The sequence below is a fragment of the Euprymna scolopes genome, chromosome 13 (genome assembly GCF_053919585.1).
Source record: "Euprymna scolopes isolate OS-2025 chromosome 13, ASM5391958v1, whole genome shotgun sequence".
Lineage (NCBI taxonomy): Eukaryota > Metazoa > Mollusca > Cephalopoda > Sepiida > Sepiolidae > Euprymna > Euprymna scolopes.
In genome coordinates this window covers 97240891-97266700 of record NC_136494.1, presented here as the reverse complement: position 1 = coordinate 97266700, position 25810 = coordinate 97240891, and positions in this window count along the sequence as shown.

Genomic DNA, 25810 nt, shown 5'->3' with positions numbered 1-25810 from the left:
TTTTGTAAAATTTTTAAAATCGTCCTAGCCGTTTTCGAGTCAATAGGGAACGAATTCACAGACACACAGATACACAAAAGTTCCTTATATACAATAGTAAAGATAAAGATAATATGCATTCTTGCATCTCTACAATAAGTTTTTCTAGTAAGTCTTTTTCTTTCTTTTTCTTTCTTTTCCTTTTCTTTCTTTTTTATTTGGTTCATCTCAAACAAGCTATATTGCAATTGAAGCATGGGGGAGGGGCTACTTTAATAGTGACCAGACATATAGGGGTTCATCTGAATGGAGAGTATGGCATCAAGATGTTTGTTCACATTGCATTTAAATTTCTGCATGTTGGTACGATTGGAGAAACCGGGAGGGAAATTCTAAAAGCAATCGTTTCAAGGAAAGGCGCTATTAGAGTAGAAAATCTGGTATCTAAGGGCATCTACAGTGAAGGGGTGAGATTTTGTTGATGGTTGGGTTAGTCGGGGGGGTATTTTCGTTTAAGTTCATAAAAGGACATTCTGTGGAAGTATTTGTTAATGAAGCACAGATGTAACGATGGAGCTTGGCAAACAGTGTTTTCCAACCCTTTATTTATTTATTTACATTCGTGGAACACTTCCAATAATAGTGATGCCCCAAGGAACTCCTACATAAGAATATTTTTTTTACAATTCGCATTTATTATTTCCCCTTCATAATGTAAGCAATAACTTTTTTTTCTTTTTAGAACCGGTTAGATTTTTTTTTTTTTAATGTTTTTCTTCAAATTGAAAAAAAAATATATTAACATATTTTTCTTACAATTAATTCATAGTATAATTGAATTGTTTTTATTCCCAATGTATTCGCAATTCAAGAATACCTACAACAATAATTTCCGTACGTCTCTGTGAAAATTGCCTTAGCAGCCCCGCCTGCATTCTCCGGTAGGGGTGCCTTAAGTAAGTAAGGGAAAAGACGGGGAGCAACCACCTGATGGATGAACCTTCTAAGACATTCTGAGACCTACAGATGCAAGGTCACCCTCATACGCACTTTCGGATTGTGTCGAGAACGTGTCTTCAACTAGTATGAATATAACCTACTCAGGCCGCGCCAAGTAATTATGTGCGAAGGCAAAATAATCTCAGTTTGTTTATCAGTGTTTCTTGAAGAAACTCTTGCCAAGCTCTTAAAGAGTCCGTCCGAGTGTTCTGCAGAACTCTAGTTGAGAAACCTTGGGTTAGAAACTCTTTTTTGCGCCTCGTCTAATTAGAAACTAATGGATGTGACAATGCATGCTATGCATGGTCGAATGGTGGCTTTATACAGATATAGGATACCGGTGTAATAGAATTCCTATCCCGGGCAACATCCGTTCACCTTGCGAGTCAAAACGCTGGCGGTCAGCGGTCGTGCGTGTTTTTTTTTTTTTTTTTTTTTTTTTTAAGTCCAGATTGCTGCAAGAATGATAAAATATGTTATTTCCCGAGGATGGTATAAAAATAGATTTCTCAATGATTTTTGAAACGACAACGAGCAAGTATCAGCAGAAATAGTCACTCATAGCCATTTGTTGAGTAGTAAAAAAAAGAAGAAATTAAAACAAAAGGTTGTCGTCATTTCGATGGCAAAAGAATTATAGGCGCATATCATGCCCAACACCAAAAAATGCTTGATAACGGATTTACTCTGTTAAGAAAAGAAAGAAAATATCTAGAAAGAGATTTCAGAGGAAGAAGTAAGAGAGAGAGAGAGAGAGAGAGAGAGAGAGAGAGAGAGAGAAGAAAAGATAATTAAAGAAAGATATGGGGGGAAAAAGAGAGGAAAAAATGAAAGAAGGAAAAGGAGAATATAAGAAGAAAGGAGGAGGAGACGTGTTTTTCACAAAACTAGAAGATGGGGCGTGAGAAGTGTTTCACCAATCGGTTCCTATTTACAATGCCTCCCCACGGGACAGAGTTAGACACCAGGGTCGTTTTTTAACGTGGAGAAAAGGAACAAAAATAAAAATTGTCTCAGTCGTGAAGGATTTCTCCTCCACTGACAGAGAACAAGAAATTGAAGTGCAGCATCTGAAGAACAGATACTACACTTTGATCTTTGTATTTATTTGCTTCCCCACTGAGCAAATTAGGCACAAGGCCGTTTTTTAATGTGGAGAGAGAGAGGGAGGGGGAGGGAAAGGGGGATCCAGCTCCCGAGAGGTGGGAAATGGGAGCTGGATAGTAACTGTGGTCGTAGGGTGATCCCTACCTTGACCAAGTTCAGATATGTGGGGTTACCCCCACATATGGTCTTTGCTAGTCATAGCTGGTCTTTGCTTGCAGCATCTGCCGGAACAGATGGTATTTATTTGCTCCCCCACCGAGCAAATTAGGCACAAGGCCAATTTTTAATGTGAGGAGTGAAGGGAGGGGGAAGGGAAAAAGGGGACCAGCTCCCGAAAGTTGGGAATTGGGAGCTGGTTAAAGGTCAGGCATGTGGGGTTGCCCCCACATCTGGTCTTTGCTAGTCATAGCTTGCAGTATCTGCCGGAACAGATGGTATTTATTTGCTCCCCCACCGAGCAAATTAGGCACAAGGCCGATTTTTAATGTGAGGAGTGAAGGGAGGGGGAAGGGAAAAAGGGGACCAGCTCCCGAGAGGTGGGAAATGGGAGCTGGTTAAAGGTCAGACATGTGGGGTTGCCCCCACATCTGGTCTTTGCTATTCATAGCTTGCAGTATCTGCCGGAACAGATACTACACTTTGATCTTATCCCGAAGGCCAAGCTGGCTGAGAGACACGAGACTCGTTCTCTCAGGCCGGCTGGAAAGGTCTCTTCCTCCTCTGACCGAGAAGCTATTTGAAGAATTTGCTTTGAATTATAATTACTGCATCATGAAGAAGTTTATGTTGATTGCATCCAAAAGATCCGTGAGCCTAATTGCTTCATTTTGTACGAACTATATCTGAATTTATTTCATGTAAATAATTATTCTCGTTTGTAAGAAAAAAAAAAGTCTCCGATGGCTTTATTAATTATTGACGCTGTTGATTTTTGGAGAATAGCCTAGTTAATTTCAGATATACGTTGAAAGCTGATATTCAAGCTACGGCTGTAAGAAGCACATACCCACTACCCGCAGTCTACTCGTAAAAAGAACTCAATCATGACGTCTGTCAACGAACGGCCAACCAACGAATTGAAGGCACTGCCATACAGATTTAGGATTGTACGCGTTTTGTGCGCTCTGAGCAACAAAACAGTAATTTCCAGTGACCAGTGAGTGCCTGTTTACGTTTCGAAAGGGCCCATCACTAGACGAAAATAAAAGTGTAGTCACTGGGACATAGGGTTAGCACTTTTTCATCTGCCTGTGTGCCGTGCGCCTGGTCCACACCGGTCTCGGTTACAACAGGAAAGTGGACATACGCTTAAGTTTGAAATAGCATTTCTAGATGCATCCATACATATCGAAAGAGGTTATTTGTCCATTAGTTTGTCTATCGGTATGTCTGTCTGTTCATTAGTCTGTCATGCTTATCTGTGCTTTCCCATTTTTTTGGGGGGGTATTGTTACTTCTATATTTTTTTAAATCTATCTTTAATAAATTGGCAGTAGCAACACTGAATGTTGGTTTTTATGTGTCGACTCTGAATTGAACAAAAGTTCAAATCAGCAGTTTCTTTCAACTCATCACAACGCAAGAAATATTATGTCTCAATATTCGCGCGTAATATAAAAACCCAAACAGAAAGTTTTCTTCCTATCTCTCTCGGTTTTATATTCTTTCAGGGACTAACACGTGCAAACAACGCACCCTGATTAGGTCTTTTGGAATTGAAGACCCTCAACCGACGCAACAAGAGACACATACGAACTACTGTACATAGCGACAGCATATACACAGCTAACAAAACGCATATTCATAGTTCATGCACACACTCCGTCACTAACAAAACAAGCAAGCTAATATGCACGCTCATGTACCATGCATATCTTATTTACATACGCTATCACACGCAAACGGGTCCAGCTGAAATGAGTGTGTAACTAATTTCTCTCCCTATATAAATAAAAAAAAAAATTTTTCTCGCCTTGAACGTTCTCAAATACACGTATTTTTCATTAATCATAAGCTCTTTATCCTTCGCTGTCTTAAAAATTATCAATAACATTTAATTTGTATGGATTTCGTTATTATTTAATTTGATGACGTCATATCTTTTACGTTTTAAGTTAGAACGACAGTCGATGATGTAGTCGTGACAGTAAGTGCGTCCAATTTTAAATGGTTGATTAATACCTAAAAGTCGTTGTATTCACATTATCTTTCAAGCTCGTACAATTGACTCATTTGTTATAATGGCTAGAGTGGTCACTAATGAACCAGGAGACCGAAGTTGAATCAAAAATGATACAATCAAGGGAAAGGAATGGTGTCCAACCCCATATCTCTGTGTAGCAACCAACGGAAAAGAGGTGTTTGTGTCGCCCTCGATTACGGTCGATTCATTTACTTTTATTTTTACTTATCAATTAAGTACTAATAATTTTCAGATTATAAAGAATTTATAAAGTGAAAAAATGATTTCTTTAATTTTTATGAATTCGGAATTGTTTTAGAGTTAAATTGGGAAGGATCGGGCAAAGACCACCATCGCTTTATAAAAGTTTATGTTTACCTTGCAAAATCTGAGATTGCTTATATATTTACCTGAAAACAATGTGGTCGCCTATATTTACCTGGGAAACGAGAGTTTTTTTATATTCACATTTAACAGTAACCGTAAGCCCTAGCACTAACTTGGTTTTGGTTAGGGTAAAATTATTTTACTAACCCACACCAGCATTGAGTGACTGATCTTTAGCATATTTAACTCTAACCTTAAACCCTAACCTCGACCCATAATCTTAACTCTAACCCAGTTATGGTTAAATTTGTTTGCTTACAAACATATGCTAGCAAGCGTCGTTTATCTTTATTATGCAGCATTCACCTTAGGCGGGTTGAACCAGCCCCCCTCCCCTGAAGGAGGGAGTTTCATGGTAATATCAAGTTCACAAGCGGTCACCAGTCGCATGCATATCACAGTTAGAGGAGATGACGAAAGACCGTTAGGTTTTTGTAATTCTTTCAGGAAGTATCGACATCCTCCTATGTACAGCGCCTGATATTCCCAAATAGTCACCCATCTGGCACTGAACAGTGTTAACGTTGCTTAATTTCGGTGATCTTACGAAAATCGGTTTGGTTAACGTGATTACGCTGCATATCTTTACCTGGAATCTATTCGGTTTCTGGTTTTTCCTGATCTGTTGGGATTCATAAAATAAGATGCGCCTACGTGACTCTTGTAAAATACTGAGCCCCTAATCCGTCAGATTAGGTTGTTGTTATCGTTCTTTGCTTAGCGACATCGGAAATCAAATTAGCATCTTCGTCGTCTGTTTATTCAATTTCATACTTCTATGCAACAAAGGGTAACAGACAGGAACTATAATAAAATTGAGAGCAACAAGATAAAATTATCAGACAAATGTCATTACGTCCATAACAATTAGACTTCCTGATTGTTCAGGCGAAGTCTAATCAACCCTAAGATTTTCTCCATCCGTCAATCAGTCAAAATCTTTTTTAAAACTTAATAAATATACTGAAATATATGACACAATCACGTTGACACACCGGTTCTTGACAGATTACTGATGTTAAGCAACAAGTTAAGTTAAGTTAACAATGAGCCTGGCCAGTACCAAACGGGTGACCATTTGGGAAGGCTAGGCGCTGTATGTACCGCGCTGAATTGTAGAAATTTCCAGGTTGGTATCTGGGGGCGCGTTTACCTCACAGGAGGAGATATGTTACCCGAATCAAGTCGGAAAGCAACGGGAAACTATTGTCTTTATTTGTCTTCCCATGGCTCTACAATTTTGACAGTCGTGGTTGCCGACGTTGTTAAAAAATAGCAGGGCAACTGTATGCATGCAATAAATACATTGCGAAATCTGTTTCATTTTGAGAAACTAGAAACTATTTTTAGAAATGGAAAATATTGCATTAATAGTAAATAATGAATTCCCAACAAATAAATCGGATGACATGACTGGAAATCGAAATCGAAACCATGAGTCTGAGGTACCACCAACTGACTAGCAGTCAGAAACCGACATTAAAAATGCGTGAAAAAAAAATTGAATAATTCGACCTCCTATCTTTCCAAGCTTATAACTACTTGAAAAATGTAATTCGAACCCTAATTTTTTTTCAATTAAAGGAGCAAAGACCAAATTTTAAAAAAAATAACAAGTTTAATACCAAATTATGCAATATTTGTTTTTTTAAATCGATTTTCTTTAAGAAAGATTTAAAGAAAATTAACGAATTTTAACTTGCTTTGATAAATATATGTATATATAAATTCCAAAAAATCACTTACCTATAAAATACTATTCAATGGGTACTTCCATTCGTCATTGTTAAGAATTTATCCATATTTATACTTTAAATTTCATGTATTTTTTTAAATAAAATAATTTTTTAAAACAACTATTTGAAAATACCGCCATTATGTAAACATTGTTACGGTGTTTAGCTGGACGCCGAAGCGGTTTTTGTCCTTGTTTTGAAATACGGATGGACAGAATGACGTAAAAACCACACGTTCGCGTTAGCCGTCTAGCTTTGTGCGTAAAGAAATATGTGTCTCCATATCTGCAAGATAGTCACATTTTGCCTTTACAATAAAAAAAAAAAAAAAAACAGTCGAGGATTTTTTTTCTTTTCTCAAAGAAATACATGAGTTTTTGATTTAATATATTTTATTTCTTCTTTATGGAGTGAATTTTTTTTTAATATCTAAAAAAACATTAAATGAAATAGAAATAATTGTTGTAATTAAACGAAACTTTCTTTGCAGTATAAGAAGATTATAAGATTTCACTTAAAAAAAATCAACGTGGTTTTTTAAAAAAAGGTTTTAAACTTTGGACTTTACGGGTAAATTGCAAATAAATGTATTTTTTGTTTTAAATTAGCTTATTTTATTTATTGATCTTTTATCATCCATTTGTGGTATATAAATTTGGAGTGAGAAAATTAATTATTTTCATTTTAATATACATTTCAAAATGGGGGGTGAATTTACAAAAAAAAATCTTGTCTAGAATATTATATTCAGTTTATTGGAAAGAGCATAATATTTCACATTGAACCTGAAAATATCGTAAAAATTGAACCAATAGAAAAATTTTGATAGATTTTTAAAATGAAAAAATTAACTCATAAAATTCAATTGATTTCATTACGTAAACAAAATGGCTGTATGAGGCACACAGGCACTTTTTAAACACTTTTTTTTTAAATAAAAAAATAATATTTTTATTATTTTTTAAATTACTTTAATAATTTATTTTAGAAGTATATTCCATAAAGAAAATAAACAACCCACTTTAAAAAGAGAAATTACGAGTTTTTTTTTTATTTTATTTTATTCGCAGTTTTTTGTTAGGGATGTCAAAAACTCCCCCAAATTCTGACACACCTACCAACTTATCTATTTGGACTTTTTTATCTAAATAAAACTTTAAAAATTACTTTAAGAAAATAATTATAGCTTTTAACAAAATAAGTGTAGCTTTAAACAAAATAATTTTCACTTTGACGTGACGTCATAGATTAATGATTTATGTCGGGCTTCAAGACATGAATTAAAATATAAGCGATAATGAAAAATAAATATATGAATGGATAAATATTCTCAATAGCATTGGAAAATATTTTAATCATCTAAAACAATGTATTTTGCCTTAACTATATATTGGAGTGAAAAGTAATTTAATATTAATATATACTAGCATTTGGGTACGCAAGGCGCATACTTCCAGTAGGTTAAATTTTTGGAGTTATAAACCTCGAGTCTTTTATTAAATTAAGTATAATACTGAGTAGGTTCAAATTCTCGTTAATAAAGCCACGAGAATGCAATAAAAGCAATAACGTAAAACCAGAAGAAAAAAAAATGTAAAAAACAAAAAAATTATTATTATTATTATTATTATTATTATTATTATTATTATTATTATTATTATTATTATTACTACTACTACTACTACTACTACTACAAACGTCTCCTTGTCAAAGCTGTTTACACTGGTCAGCAGACGAGTCGCTGTAGTTTAATACTATTTCAGTTACTGCTCGTAATAACAACGCCTTGTTTAAACAATGACCCGACAATCCTGTTGTGCCTAGACAATGAGATTTTGGTTCGAAATATTAGACATTCAAAAAAGTCTAAAGAAAGAAAAAATAAATAAATTCATGTCATGAATGGAGTCTTTGCTATAATTTTGTATTACGTTTTATGCATTGTAAATTTAAATGTGCAATTTTATATTCTATACATTTGACTGATAATGTTGATTTAACGTATTGTGACATTACTTTGATCTAGCGCAATTATTCTCTCCATTAAAATTTTGTAATTATTTAAAAAAAAAAAAAATTATTATTAATAGGTTTTGTTATTGTTATAAAAGTTTTATTGTTATTTTAACAGTTTTTTAGTAAAGTTTATAAAAAGAATAATGTGCCCATGCTACCCACCATGTTATTAAGAATATATATTCCAAAATTCATAATTCTCAATTCATTACTTTAAAAGATTATCCTGTACAACGATATATATATATATATATATATATATATATATATATATAGTTTTTTTTTTACATGGAGGTCACCACTTATAAAGACCTAGAAGCCACTCGGGGATAAGGGTTATTGTGTGTACAGCAATCAATGGAATAGTGTTGTAGTATTCGTTAGTATTGGAGATTTGATAAAATGTCATTACTTAAAGGGGGAGGTTCATCAGGAATTTGTTTATGTTGGACTTGAAGACATCCAAGTTGAAGTCAGGAGGGAAACAGGCAAGCGATAGAGAGTTCCACAGGCGTGCAGTTCTAAGAAAGAAGCTTTGTTCATGGAATCTACGTTTTGATTTAGGCACAGATAAAGAGTGGGGAAAATTATTGACAGTGGTTTCAGCTAGACGAGTGTTTATCGTGAAAGATTGGCCAGAGATTGGAGCACAGGCGAGCATTTGCCATGGAAATAACGATAAAAAAGACAGGCTTGCAACGTCTCTTCTGTGGGAGAGAGGATGCAGGGAAGAGAAAAGGGCATCCCCCACTAAGCCACGAAGTCTATTTTGTACTCTGTCAAAGCAGGATAGACTATTTTTAGTAGCTCCTGCCCAGATGTGGCAGCAGTATTCCATCCTTGGCTTTTATATAGATAGAGAGTTGCATCATTAGTGAGATATCTTCTGGAGCGGTAGAAAGATCCCACCATTTTCCCAGCGACCTTGGCAACAGACTTGATGTACGTGTTCCATTTCAGATCAGGAGTAAAGGTCAAACCCAGGAGCTTATCAAAACATGGAGCCTCCCCTAGACGTGAGCCATCGATTTCAATTGATGCCAGATGGGGATCAGAGCGTTGATGATGTAAAGATAGGAGCTTGATTTTAGATGCATTAAAAGTAACCAGCCACCTGTACCACGCGCTCAAGATCAGATGAGAGAGAATCAGAGAGAACGGTCATTGACGACCTTTGATGTGTTGTCATAGATGGTCGTGTCATCAGCATAGATGTCAACGAATGCTTTAAGTATGTGTTTTGGGAGATCATTGATGTACATCAGGAAGAGGGGTGGGCCCAGGATTGAACCCTGAGGGTGAGTGAGTGAGTGTATTTGTTTAACGGCATTTCAACCTCTAAGAGTCATTTAATGCCAAAAAAGTTTTGTTGGTATAATAGATTTTCAGTTTCTTGTAAAAAATTTTTAAGTTTCTTGAAAAAGTTTATCTTTTGAAGCAAGATGTTTTAGGTTTTCTGAAAAATTGTTTTAGTTGTAAGAGATTTGTTTTTCTAAACTGAATTTTACTTGTTTGCTTTATAGGAGTTTGAATACATTTGTTTCTTTTAAATAGTTTATGATTTGTTGGGGTTCCACTTCCTGGAACACTTTTCTAATGTTTGTTGTTTTAAAATATTTCTTCTGAGTGTGTTTGTGTTTTCTACATTCTGTCAGTAGATGTTTAATTGTTAGTTGTTGATTGCAGAGTGTGCAATTTGGTGTTTCCTCCGCTTTGATTAGGTAGGAATGAGTTAATTTTGTATGTCCGATTCTTATTCGGTTTAGTACAATTTCTTCTCTTCTTCCTTTAAAAATTTTTTGTTTTTCGTTTTTAATTATTGGTTGATGTTCATGCAATTTGTTTGTAGTGCATTTGTTCCATTCCTCTTGCCACATGTTTTCTATATATTCGTTGATTTTTCTTTTTAGGTCTGTGTGTGGTATTTTAATTTTTTCCATTTGGTGGTTTGTGGCTTCTTTAGCCAGTTTGTCTGCTTTTTCATTTCCTGGAATGCCGACATGACTTGGTATCCAGGCTATTATAATTTTTTTATTGTTTTTTTCGGTTATTTCATTGTATTCTTGTATAATTTCTGTGATAAAAGGATGTTTAGATTTTACTTCAAGGGCCATGATACAGGATAGGGAGTCTGTATATATTATGGCTTTTTGTTCGTTGATGTCTTTGATGTGTTTGAGAGCTATTTTGATGGCCTGCAGTTCGGCTGTATATATTGAAGCCTCGTTGGGCAGTCTTATTTGATATTGATTTTGTCCATCTGTGCATGCTGCGCTTGTTCCGTTTATAGTTTTAGACCCATCGGTGTATATTTCTATGTATTCTGCATATTTTTCTCTTAGTTCTCCAAAGTTGCTTCTGTTTGTTATATTATTTGTAATGTTTTTCTTGTAAGTAGTAAGTGTTATGTCGGTTTCTGGGTTGTGTAATGTCCATGGGGGTCTGTCGTTTGTTTTCTGAGTAATTATATTGTCGGGGTTTTCATTGATTTGATGTATTATTTCTTTAATTCTGTGTCCAAAGGAGGGTATACTTTTTGGTTTCCTTGAATAAGAGTTTGTACATTGTAAGTTGAAGGTAGTTTTGTATGTTGGGTTTTCGGGGTTGGTTTGTAGTTTTGTTGCGTATTGTAACGCTAGTTTTTTCCATCTTAAGTGCAGGGGTAGTTCTTGGGCTTCTACATGAAGGCTTTCCATTGGAGAAGTTCGGTAGGCTCCCAGGCTGAGTCTTAAACTTTGATTCTGTATTGTTAGTAGTTTGTTTTTGTAGGATTTGTAAGTAGAGCTGTATATGGCACAACCATAATCCAGTTTGGATCTGATATGTGAGCGATATATTTTGAGCATTGTAGCTTGATCTGCTCCCCAATCTAGTTTTGATACTATTTTTAAGATATTTATTGCTTTTAAGCATTTTTGTTTTAATTTGTTAATGTGCTCCTTGAAGTTTAGTTTGTTGTCTAAAATGATCCCTAGAAATTTGGTGTGTTGTACTACTGGTATTGGTTGTCCATCTAGTTTGAGCTGTGGGTCAAGGTGATATTTTCGTTTCCTACAAAAGTGGATACATGTGGTTTTGCTTTTGGACATTTTAAATCCATTTTGGTTAACCCAAAGGTCTATTTTGTTAAGGCAATGTTGCATTTGTCTTTCAATAGTTGGCATATTTGGTGATGAGTAAGTTATTGAAAAGTCATCAACAAATAGTGTTTTTTCGAATCCCATGTTAACATTTTCGATTATACTGTTGATTTTAATTAGAAAAAGGGTGGCAGAAAGTACGCTACCCTGTGGTACCCCTGTTTCTTGTGTGTGTTGATCTGATGTTGTATTTCCTAAGCATACTTTAAATGTTCTGTGGGATAGGAATTCTTGGATAAATTTTGCTAGGTTTCCTCTGATTCCCATATTATGAATATCTTTCAAGATTCCATATCTCCACGTGGTGTCATACGCCTTTTCGATATCAAAAAAGATTGAGACCACGTGGTGGTTTCTTATTAGACCGTTACGAATATATGTTTCTAGCCGAATAAGTTGGTCATTAGTACCTTGATTTTGTCTAAATCCGCTTTGGTGTGTAGAAATGAGGTTATATTTTTCTAAATGCCACATTAGTCTTGTATTGACCATCCTTTCTGTTGTTTTGCATATACAGCTTGTTAAGGCGATAGGACGATAATTGGTAGGGTTGGAGTGATCTTTTCCTGCTTTAGGAATTGGGATGATATTGGAGTCGAGCCAGTGTTTTGGAAAATTGTTAGTCCACCATATTTTGTTAATTATCTGTAAGAGAATGTTGAGAGATGTGTCTGGCATGTGTTTTAGAAATTGATAGTGGATGTCGTCTGGACCAGTAGCTGTATCTTTACTTTTATGAATTGCATTTTTTAGTTCTGTTATAGTGAAAGAGGTGTTATAGTATTCTTTGTTATTGGATGTGAAATTGAGTTTTTCTTTTTCTGCGTTGTTTTTGTATTTTTGGAATTTGGGGGAGTAGTGGTTGGATGATGAGTTTTGGCTGAATTCATTTGCGATTATGTTTGCTATTTCTTTTTTGTCTATAGTTTGTCTACCATTTGGTGTATTTATATTATTTATTGGTGTTCCAATTTTTTTTCCAGTTATTTTTCTTATTATTTCCCATGTTTTTTTTGATGGCGTGTTGTTGTTCAATTTGGAAATATAGTTTTGCCAGGTTTCTTTTTTGCTTTTTTTTATAATATAGCGTGCTTTTGCTCGTGCTTGTAGGTATTTTTGAAGGTTGGGTTTTGTAGGATGTAGTTTGAAGTTTTTTAGCATTTTTTTCCTGTTGGTTATTGCTTGCTTACATTCTATTGTGAACCATGGCGTTGATTTTGGGTGTGGTTTGGTGGAAGATTTTGGGATTGTCTTGGTTGCTATTTCGTTTAGTGTATTGGTGAAAGCTAACATAGGATCTGGTTTGTTAACTATTTCTTGATTAATTAGATTTGTGCAAAGTTTGCTAAATTCAGTCCAGTTAGCTTTATTAATTTGCCATTTTGGTTTTGATTCTTCTGTTGTAGGTTCTTGGGTTTTGAGAAAAATTGGGAAGTGATCGCTGCCACACTGGTCGTTATGTACCTCCCATTGGAAGTCCATAAATATTGTGGGGGAGCATAGTGTTAGGTCGATAGCTGATGTTGTTCCTGTGCCTGGGTGAAGGTATGTGTGTGTTTTGTCGTTGAATATAGTTACTTCAGGTGATTCCAGTAATGATTCAATGGTTTTCCCATTTTGATTAATATTCTCACTTCCCCACATTTTGTTATGGGCGTTGAAGTCCCCCATTAATATAAAAGGTATGGGGAGTTGTGTTATAAGATCTTCAATTTCGGTTTTGTTTAGTTTATGTTTAGGTGGAATGTATATTGAACAAATGGTTATTGGTCGGTGAAGTGTAACTTTAATTGCTATTGTTTGAAGGTTTGTTTGGAGTTGTAATTTTATATGTGGTATCTGTTTTTTTATTATAATTGAAGTGCCACCTGTGGGTCGATTATCTGCTTGTGATCTGTTTGTTTGATTGTAGATGTGGTATCCTTTGAAGTTGATGGTGTCTGTTTCTTTTAGAAGAGTTTCCTGTAGGCCGATTATGCTGGGGTCATATTGTGCTATTATATGTTTGATTTCTTCGTAGTTTGGTTTTATGCCTCTACAGTTCCACTGTATGATGTTTTTATTCATTTCCATAAGTAAGTTCGTTTGTTTATTAATTTTTTTCCTTTTTTTTTTCTGTTTGGTTTTTGTTTAGGTTTTTATATCTATTATTCTATTGGTTTGTTGTGTTTTGAGTGGTTTTTGTTTTGTGTTTATTTGAACTGCTTGGTTCCTCAGTCTCCATTTTCTCTTCCTGATCAGTTCTGTTTTTGGAGCTAGATTTTTTCCTGTGACTCTCGATTTCAATCAATTCAAATTTGTTTTCATTTTCGATTAGTATTGTCTCTGTTTTTTGTTTACTTTGGTTTTTGGAAAGAGGATTTGTGTTTTCCCGTTCTGTTTCCATCTTTCCAGGTATTGTGTTTTTATCTTCTGCTTTTGTCCTTGTACGTGATTTGGATCTTTCACGGTTTATTTGTGGTTTTTGCTGTTCGGGTTCTTTTTTGTTCTTTGGGACTTGTTTTAGATCATTTGACTGAGTTTTCAAAGATACTGATATTTGTTTCTTGTTTTCGTTTTGGTTAGTTTTTAAAGTTTCAATTAAATTTTTGAGTTCGGAGATTAGTTTAAGTAGGTCTTGGTTTTGGGTTGTTTGGTTTGAAGTTTTTGTAATGTCTGCGTAAGTGTTTATTTTTTCTCGAGAGCTTGCTATTTTCCTTGCTTCAGGAAAGGGCACGTTTTGTTTGTATTTTATTTCGGCTATTTCTTTTTCTTTTGTGTAGATTTTGCATATTTTAGAGTATGCTGGGTGTTTTTCTTGGCAATTTGGGCATTTTGTTTCGTTTGGGCATTCACTTTCAGTATGGTTAGGTTCTTTTAAGCCACATTTTCCACATACTTTCTGTCCTTTGCATGCTTCTCTGCTATGTCCATATTTATGACACTTATAACATCTCAGAGGGGCTGGTATATATTGTTCTACTTTTTCTATTGTGTATCCGATTTTTATTTCTTTGGGAATTTTTGGTGTATTGAAAGTTAGTATGTAGGTTTTTGTAGGTATGGTTTGACCATTCCTTTTTATGTTTATTCGGACGTGATCGATTACTCCCTGTTTTCTTAGGGCATTTTCTATTTCTTCTGCTGTAGCCAAGCTTAATTCATGGCTTTTTATAACACCTTTTGATGTGTTTAGTCTTTCATGAGCATAACTTTTGCATTTATAGATATGGAATTTTTCCATCTCTAAGATGTTTTTTGCGTCTTTATAGTTGTCGACTGTGACAAGTAGATTGCCATTTTTCATTTTTTTTGCTGTTTTTGGGTTGCTGTTTTGAGACAGAATTTTTTCAATTAGGAATGGAGATAGATCGCTGATCTTTTTTCCTTCCAAGGTTTCGATTACTATGAATCTTGGATATTTTTCTTTATCAATTATTTCATAGTTATATTCTTGTTCACTGTCTGAGCTGGTTACGTCAGAGTGGGTTCTTTTCGATTTTGTAGTATTTTTTTGATTTCTGGGTTTTTTGTTTGGGTTTATTATATCCATAGAAGTTTGTTTAGATTTTCATCTCTCTTGCTCCCCACCCTCCTCGGAGCCCGAAATTGGGAGATGTTAGGGGGGAAACCCATTCGCCCTTTCATCCCAGGGATACAAAAGAGATATACTCAATTGATTGAGTTTGTTCCATCATTTCCTGTTTCCTCCTTTAGTTTCTTCTTTCCCAGTTTGATAGAAACGTTCGTTAGGGAGCAGTTGTGTGGTTTTTGTCTCATCAATTGATTGGCCCTTGCCATCGCCTTCTAACACTTAACTGGTTTGTCTATGTTTGTAGTAGTGAAATGTATTATCTTTGGATTAAGTTGGGTTTTTTTTTTAAATTTTATTTAGATGTTATAATTGACATTTTCAGTGTAAGTGTTAGGGCTTGACATGACTAGCCGATTGGTTGGATCGGGCCTCTCCAACCGCCCGTCTAGCCTAGTACAAGGCCAAAGTAGAGTGTTGCTATAGGTACCTTTATTTTCCCTAGGCATCGGTTGCTCAGCCACCAGGATCCTTTTCCTAGGCATCACGGGTTGCCACCCACGGCCAACAGGTAGCCCCGTTGAGGGACTTTTACCCTCTGCAGGGGGGCAGTCGGCGTATTCTAATGCCCTGCCGACAGGGTCAACCAGGAAGTAGAGAAGGAAAAAAGGAGGGGGGAAGGGGAGGGGGCTGTTGTTTTTATTTTGTTTTTGTAGAACATAATTAAGTTTTACAAAAGAGAATAGAAAACAAAAACAGAAATCGATGTAGGTGCGTTTCGTCTCAGGAAGCCAATAGGCAGCCTGATCTGGTAGCACCAGTGAACCCTGAGGGACTCCAGCATTAATACTGTGGGCCTCTGATTTCTGTCTATCAACCACTACTCTTATGAGCCTATCAGAGAGAAATGATTTAATGATTGGGAAAACATTTCCAGTTATACCGTAGCTGGAAATATTATGAAGTAGGCCTTTATGCCATATCTTATCGAAGGCCTTTGATATGTCAAGAGCAATTGCCCTAGAAATGCCTTTGTCGAGAGATTCACTAATCCTATGAGATATAACCGTTAGCACACTGCTGTAGATCTAGCAGAACGGAAACCATATTGCATGTCACTAAGAAGGTTATTTCTGCTGAGGTGGTCGACTACTTATCTATTAAATATGGATTCCAGAAACTTACTCATGGCACACAGGAGACTTATTGGTCTGTACTGAGAGGGAGATGACTTATCACATGAATTCTTAAATACAGGGCATACTAATGAGCTTTTCCAGGGTGTGTGAAAGCACTTCCCCTTAAGGCAACGCTTAAACAGTTTTGTAAGTATGAGGGCAATATATATATATATATATATATATATATATATATATATATATATATATATATATAATTCCAGGTTAATATTTTTAGAGGTAAAGCAACTAATTAAGTTTTAACGAGATAAGGCAAGAGTGCTCAATGTCGAAGTAGGGCAAGATATACTCTTTATTTGTATTAGATAATTATTAATATGTCGATACACATTCATGAGCATGTTTCGGTGAGCCAGTTACAAGTAACTAGAGACTAAAATATCAAAAGTTATGGAAACATTTTTTTATTTCATTAATTTTATCCTTATGTACGATGGATGCATCCTGTCGGGTTCATAACTGCCTCTCATACGATATAATAAATACTAATGTGTGTATAAATAAATATATGTACTTCCATCCCGTTACACAAAAGTTACTGAGTAACCCCTACCGAACAAAACCATTCCAAATGGTGAGGAGCTGCACGAAGGTATAGTAATTTTTCCCGCCGCCTGAAATTTTAAAAGATACTCATTCTTTAATAAAAAGTCAATGATAAGTGTTTTTCTTTAGGTCATCGGAAATGATAATAATTTATATATGAAAAATTAAATTGCTGACGTAATTGCATATTTTATAAATATTTTAGTAATATATCTGGATAAATAACGAGTGCGAACATTAACGAAGCATTTTTTTTTCTCGACATTTTTAACAGATGTAGACTAGTAGTAATATCATTCGTTAAAGATTGGCTGTATAAAGTCACTATTTTATTAGGTCTATCGTCAGCAGCGCCACAGCAACGGTCACGTAATATGATGAGTATTACTGCGACTTATATATAAAGGAGAAACATTGTCCGGTTGTCTGATTTTTGCGCTCTCCCCACCGCTGAATGCGTATCCAGTGCGTACTGGGAGTATTGTTTACATACAACTCGGTTTGGATTTACACACCTTCGTATTCATGTGGCAATAATCGATTGATTTTCAATCGTAACCACACTGAACCCTGGCTTCCAGTCCATTTAACGATTTTCTTTTTGCTTGTAATTATGTTCTAATATATTGTTTATAAAGCAGGCACGGGCAAAAATGGGTGGAAAAAAATGGGGGACCTAGTTTTGAAAGCCGATTTATCATAATTCTTTTGTAAGTTTCTCACTATTTTTGGATTTTATTTGAAAGATGAAGGATTAAACTTAATTTCCAAAAGGAAAAAAATATTTGTACACGTGAAAAAAAGTTATGAAAATGTTTTCACGGCGAGCTACCCAATTCAGCTAAATTTTGAAGTTTAATAAATTCATTGTAAAAAAATCCTTTCAAAGATAAATATTAGTTTTCTGGGTCAAATTAGATAAGGTAATTAGTAAAGCAAAGTCCTAAGATATTGAATTAAATAAAAAAAAAAATTAAATAAAAAAAAAACACCGAGTGGTTCTGGCGTTCGCAAAACGTAACAAACTAAAATTTTGTAAACACAAAAATTACAAAACCCCAAAATTTCAGGCAGTCGAAAGACTGTGAAAATATATTTGATAAATACTGAAAATTTCATTAAAATTGGTTAATTCCCTGATTTTTGGTGAATTGTTTAAGTAAAGGGGGGGGGGGTCAAAATGTTTATACATCTTGAGCATCGGCATTCATTTTGCCCGTACCTATTATAAAGGAATGTGTGGACGATGAAGATTAATGTCACTCTAATAATTAATGCTAAGTTCATATTTCATTCGTCTGTTTTAACATCTGGTTATAATCGACTCATTATGTGTTTTACGGTTTGTTCTGAACGAAATGATTATATATATGTATGTGCATATTAGGTTGGTGCAAAAAATAATGTCGTTTTTATATATATAGTTGAACGTCAAAAAACGATATTATTTTTACACCAACAAATTATATATATATATATATATATATATATATATATATATATATATATATATATATATATATATATATATATATAAAGAGAGAGAGAGAGGGGGGGAGAAGGCTTAAATTTGAAATAGCATTTTGTTAGTCTGCGTTGTGTAATGCTTGAAATAGTACTTTTGTTGGTCTCACATGCTCATATTTTAAACAGATTTTTTTTTTGGTCTGCTTTGTTTAATGCTTGGTATAACAGTTTCGACAGACTACTACCCCCTTAGAAGAAACCAGAAAGAAAAACAAGTGTCGTAAAAGGGCATTTTAAAATTGATGAAAACGATTCTTCCGTATGTTTAAAAATTAAAAATGTTTTGGAAATCTCGATTGTCAATAAAAGAATTGTAAATATGCTCTACATCGTGAAAGGGCTCAACTTTACTAATAAGAGACATTTTAGACTAAATCAGAGGAGAAACCATTGTAACTACTAGGTGTTCAGCATATTTTCGAATAAATTTTAGTAATCCATCCGCATGACTGATTTTCGTTGCTGAAAGATACTTCATTTCGTACTCATGTCAACTCATGTCATAATTAAATAGAATTATCATCTCTGTAGCCTGTTTTCAATATGCGTTGATAACTCTTTTTGTATCCATAAATCGTGATCAGTTTGCAACACAAAATACCTTCCGTTAATGAAACTATGAAATTTAGTAACTGGAAAAATAATACCTTCTCCTAACTTCTCCATTTGTGATTCTTTTCTGCAGGTAGTAATGTATGAGACCCGTGAGCGATAGTTTAACGCTCTGCATTGTATTTTATATAATACTAGCAAAAGTACCCGTCGTTGACTGGGTTTTAAAACAACATACAGAAAATGGACTTTGATTTATTAAAGTATGATAGGTTATGAAAGGGAAGGGTTGTAAAGAGATAGCTTCGGATTTGGGGGTATCAAAACCAAAGCAAAATATGATGAAAGTAAAAATAAAATAGATAAACCCTATAATTTATTATACCATACCTGGTCACACTGAAACACTTATCACAATATTCTGTGGATCTATATTACAAAAACCTTGTTAAACTTTGTGACATATTTCCATTCTATGGAGGTCAGGTGCGAACGAACACCCCATAATTTTATTATACCATATTTCTTCAAACTGAGACATAATTATCAAAGTATACTTACGCATATCTATGAAAAGACTTTATTAAAGTTTGTGCCTATTCCCATTCTATGGAGGCTAGGCGCGAACGCAGACCCCACAAGTTTATTATACCATCCCTATTTAAGTTAAAACATACTTATCAAAGTATTATGTACATCTATATCAAAAACACTTGTAAACGTTTTTTTTTTAATTTTTTAATTTTTTAATTTTTTATTTTTTATTTCCATACTTTGTGGACCAGGCGCGAACGCAGATCCCACAAATTTTTATGAACCACTGTTCTGCCAGATCAAACATACGCATTCCTGATCCTCGATTCGTCTATCATTATATGTAATCAGTTTTTTAAAATAGTCAACCATATAGGAGCATATTCGTGACCAGACACACACACACGTTCAGCTTTATATTATAGATTTAATGCCGTACGAGCAAGCATTAGTAGCAACAATGATTTCCAGATCTGGATTGTAGTACATCAAAATAATTCTGTTGTGAGAATATTTTTTCAAATAGCTCCAGGCATCTATTCGTCCAGATCCCACTTTTTCATTTTTAAATAACTCATTAAGAGGTACTCGCTAATTTTTCAGTTTTTGAATAAACACATTGTAATAATTCGTTAAGCCAAAAAACGCCGTAGTGATTATGTGTTTTCGGAAATGGATATATCTTTACTGCATTCGCTTACTCTGTATTTGGTCTTTGTTTATAATGTAAGCAATTTACTTTTTTGTAATGAAAAATCACATTTTTACATTTTCAATTTAAACCCGTTTCCGGAATCTTTTAAATCATTGATATACCTGCGATTTATGTTTCTTAGTGCTTTTACTGATCAGAGAACATCTACATAGACTGTCACAAATCCCAGTCCATTAAGTAATCCGTCTATTACTTGTTGCAAATAGCTGGTGCAATGTTTATCCCAAATGATAATCTTTCGAATTTGTACAAACTCATACAGCTATTTATACAAAGTAACTTTGAGCATTCTTCGTCTTCGGGTATTTGTAGCTATGCATCACTTACACTTTTGAATAAATTTCTGTGGTGTTCATCGAATATTTCTTCTGTACTCTGCAGAGATAGTTTATATCGTTTAATGCCTGGTTCAATCATGTGGATAAATCTGCACCTTTATTTTTTTACGAAGACTGTAGGTGAAACCCACTCGCTGTATTCTACTTTCGATAATGCACACATTTTTTCGAGTCAATTTAATTCCATGTCAACGTGATTTAATGGCGCGAATGAAGCACTTATTTTTAAGAACTTGTTGCATATTTGGTTGACAGTCATTTCATTACATCTTGTTAGTCCACAAGAAAAAACTTCCCAAAATCTGTTTTAATACTTTCTTTATCCTCTCTGCTTCGGCACTTAATATTTCTATATTTTGACGGATAGAGTCTATAGGCATATCCTATAATTTAAAGTTTTTCATTTATTCTGTGCCTAAATGCGTATTGCATTGTGCATCACTAACACGTTCAACTAAAAAGTCGTTATTTTTTATGTAACTTCAACTATTAGCTCGCCCTTAAATTTTATTTGTTCTCCTGTAACGCTACTTTTTTAGTTCTCACCAAGGTTGGTTTTTCATTTTTTTTCCACTTGTAAAAATTTATTATCGACAATTTAGAACCAGAGTCAATTTGCAATTCTATATTTTTATTCAATATTTTTATTTGCACAAACTTACTGATATTTTCAACTCGGTCACTTTAAGAAATTTTATTTTTAACTTTGCAGTATGTACTTTGGTGTTTCAGGCAATTATAATTAAAGCACCTTTTTTTCACTTTATATAACTAATGAAATTGCCCGTAACCAAATCAAGGTTTAAGAGGCAAATTATTTTCATTTTGCTTATCAAATTTAGTTGGTAAATTAATTTTCGTTTTCTTACGTATTTTTAAATATGTGACACTTCGGTCTGTTTAATGCTTTTTTAATCTTCACAAATGCTAATTAAAACGTTGCGATGTGTTGAAGTGTTAAACCAAGTTCATTGTCTTGTTTATTAAAGACTCTTCTGATTTCTGAATCCATATCCGATATTAAGCTTTATGCAAACATTAGACTTTTAAAATTCTTAACGCTCAGTTACTGGAAATCATCGCCATGTTTGTTAATTATGCAAGCAAAATTAGTGTACACTTCTTTTACTTCTTTATTTGGAATTTTTATGTATGTCTGCCATTTTGAGAAAAAATAAACGACGTTTTATGGCAAAATAATGTAATTGTTTCGTATATAGTGTAAAGTTACTGGGGTTTTTTTTTTGTTTTTTGTTTTTTTGTAATATTTAATTGACGAATTTAGTATGTACAACCGTTCAACTATTATCTTAATGGAAAACAAACCTTTTAAAAAATCGGTCGAGTTCGCACCGTTTATATTATAATGGTCTTCGTATCGCCGTTTTCAGGACCGCAATTATAATTATCAAATTTGAATAGCGTTTTGTGAAAATGTACTTTCATCTTTACCCTTTTTTACCCCTATTCGATAATTTATGCAATGTTTTTAATCATTTGGATATGAAGAAATATTCCCTCAAATTTTTTTCAGTTGTTTCTGTTGCCTTTCTTGGAATTTATCGTCCAATCAAAGCTGTTACCCTTGCCGGTGCATAATATATTCCAAAAAAGCGCTTTGAAATTCCTCCATTTTTTGGTGCTTAAAATAGGCGGCCGAATTTTCTGTGAATATTTTTTATACCATTGTAGTTTTTCTCAGTGTAAGATAAATCCTTACTCTCTCAGCGAAAACAAAAAAATAAGCTCGTTCAAATTTGAGTAAACAATAAAACACGAATAAAACCGACAGACCGTTTTGTTGGATTTCCTTCTCTTTTTTCATTCGTCGAACAATTTAAATGTCAAAACCTTGATTGGAAATCTCCTTCGTCATACTCGCAAATAATCATTTTTTTTTTTACTTTCAATCCTATTTTAAGGAGTTAGTGATTTTTTTCCTACGCAGATTTGGCATACCGCGTGTGTTAAAAGCAAGTACAACTTTAACTTCTTCTTGTATTGTTACAATAAATAATTTTTCCGAGCATACTACCTAAACCTTTTTCGAAAATCCAATATAAGTCCTACTTTTCGTTGCCAGAGTTGTGCCCAATATAAGTCCAGGTTATTTCTCGGAATAAATGAGTTCTTTTCGCCAGTGTTGTATGCGACATAATGCGGATTATGTTGTTCAGATTAACTCCGAGTTCCTCGTTGCCAGTGTTGTGACATTAAAAGGCATTAACATTGAAAAGCCGATAATAAATAAGACAACACGGCGGTATATTTACAAGAGTGTATTTTACAAAAGTACAGAATAGTATGTTATAGAAATATTATTCCAAGACTGGGTATTTATTTCTTTCCCATTACAGGAAGATGTAGCACAAGGCCGAAAATAAATGGAATCAAGTCAATGCCTTTAAAAGGGTCACACTGGCTTCCTAAAAATAACTTATTCAGCCCCATTGGCATTCCCGGTCAGGGTGCCTCGGGCAATTCCAAATAAACAAACTCGACCTCTAAGAGGGGAAGGAAGGCCAAGGAATAAAAAAAACTAATCCACCTCAAAGAGAGGGAGACAAGGCTGCTGAAATAGCCCAGTGTCTGTCGGACTGATTGCCAAGAACCGATTTTCGGTTGGTATTTTCTAGTTAAGAGTTTCTGAACAAATTGTGCTGTAATCTTCTCTGTACCTAGTGTTTAGAAGAGTCAATGTATGAAAGAAATCATCACACCATAACACTAACTTAATAGAGTCGTACTGTCTGCTAAGCTCCAGCCACTGTCCCTTCGTTAAAGTGTTTCATCCCTGTACTTGTCACGGATTGTGCTCCAACGAACTTACTGCACAATGTAAATATATCCGACAAACTTGACGCGCAACGAATTCCTGCCCTTCAATTATAGAGGGCGCAAGATGCCGACAAACCTCTGATCCAAATAGCTTTTTTCCTCGGACCGCTTGTTTTTGGGAATTCCCTGTTTCTCTGACTGTACTAACATGCAGACATTTGAATGTAATGCGAACAGACATCTTGCTGATTAACCCCTCATTTAGGTGACTACTATAAAATTGGACCTTAATCACAGTTGCCCCCATGCACCTAAGTGACAATATGAAGGAAAAAATATGAAGGTTTTTGTTTTCCCCATCTGATTTTATCAAATACTAATTCAATATAAGTATTCTGACGCCAATAAATATACTTGAACTTGAAACGTGAGCCGTTGGTTACCGTCCATCCACCCCCATGTTTTTGTACTATTATTATTATTATTATTATTATTATTATTATTATTATTATTATTATTATTATTGTTGTTGTTGTTGTTATCATATTAAGGCATTGATATGCAGTTCATTCAACGAAAGTGATAAGAGCTTCAAGGAGGTCCATACATACTCATATCATTTTTCTGTTGGCGGTCTGTCGTGATTTTTGCACGGACTATGAACTTTTAGGTCAGTATAGGATGGTTCCTATTTATCTGCCTCCACTCGAGAACAAAGTTAGACACAAGGTCGGATTTTAATGAGGTGAGAATTTAGATAACAAAAAGGAGGCACTCTGGATCGGGGGAAAAATTAATTACCTCGGTCTAAATGAACTTCTTTGCTGACTGAGGACAGAAAAGATTAAGTAGTATCAAAACAGATACTTCACTTTGCTCCTAGCCAAAAGACCGAGATGGTTGAATAGACGGAGAAAACACATAAAGGAATATTGTCTCCTTTTAGAGAGATTGAGGAGGTAAAGAGAGAAAAAGAGAATGAGAGCGATTGAGATGCAGACAAACAATTTCTGCCTCCTTTTTTTCTATCTTTTATTCTCTCTCCATTTGTGTTCTTTATCATCCTGTTAATATAAGAAAATTCTCATAATCTGTTTTCTTGTGACAAATGGGGCATTTCAAAAAGGTTTAGAAATATCTTCGTTTAAAGAGTAACCTTGTTTATAATTCATTTATTGCGTTTGGTATAACCATTCAAATAGAATCAAATATTTGACATCCTAAATAATGTAGCAGACAATAATCACATAACTTACTAAACTAAAACAATTTATTGTCACATAATGAGGTCCGTGTTTTGATGAAAATGTTTGAGTGGCAACGTAAAGGTCAGACGTCATCTAAGAACGGAAGTGAACGAAACCACGTGATTATAACATACAACACCCAGTAAAAAAGAAAAACTAAACAAAAACAATCAATTGTTACATAAAGAGGGCCGAGTTTGAATGGAAAAGTTTGAATAAGATTGTTAAGTGTTAGAGGTGATGACCTCCGACGGAAATTGCGACAATATGTGTTTTCTGAGTGTCGATTTTCGGTCTCTTTGGCTGATGTTACTTAAAGCAGGGGGGCTGTCCACAATAAGAGCTTGCACAATATAACTGGGTGTGTTACATATTACCGGTCTTACGTGAGTAGTGATTAAGTTAGCTTGTGTGAATTTTAACAAGAGGCATACTGAGTGCATGATAACTCGGGTCTGTAAATCAGAATCATTCTTTAATGAAAGATGGGTAACAAGGCAGGGGCAACAAGTCAAACGATAGACAAAACAAAGTTAAACAATGACGAATGACATGAAAGCCATGCGAATGAGACACGGTTCATAATTTAGAAAAGTGCTAATCTCAGCAAACGTTACTTCGTTTTCGCCACTCATTTCGTTAAGTCAGAAAGTTAAGTTTAAGAAGTAACTAACTAGCTAGGACAATATTGGTCTCTCTTTCCTGGGTAAATTCTTTCCAAATAAAACCTTGAAGAAAACTCTCAGCGAACGTTCCATTGTGCCTTTCTTCATGAAAAGAGCTTTATTTGTTTTAGTTAAACAAACGAGGCGATCGACGGCCGTTCATGAAACGCGGCGAAGAAAAACAGAGACATCGGACAAGACGACAAAAGATTCACGTATAAATACTCTGCAAATGTATGTATAAAGACGTTTAGTTCGTTATACATATATATATATATATATATATTATTTTATTTTATAATATAAAGCTCTGTGTGTGTGTGAGAGAGAGAGAGAGAGAGAGGTCACGAATAGGCTCCTATATGGTTGACTATTTTAAAAAACTGATTACATATAATGATAGAAGATCTATTGCGACACAGAAATGGGTATGTTTGATCTGGCAGGACGGTGGTTCATTAAAATTGTAGGGTCTGCGTTCGCGCCTGGTCCACAAAGTATGGAAATAAAAAATTTAAAAATTAAAAAAACGTTTACAAGTGTTTTTGATATAGATGTACATAAGAATACTTTGATAAGTATGTTTTAACTTAAATAGGGATGGTATAATAAAATTGTGGGGTCTGCGTTCGCGCCTGGCCTCCATAGAATG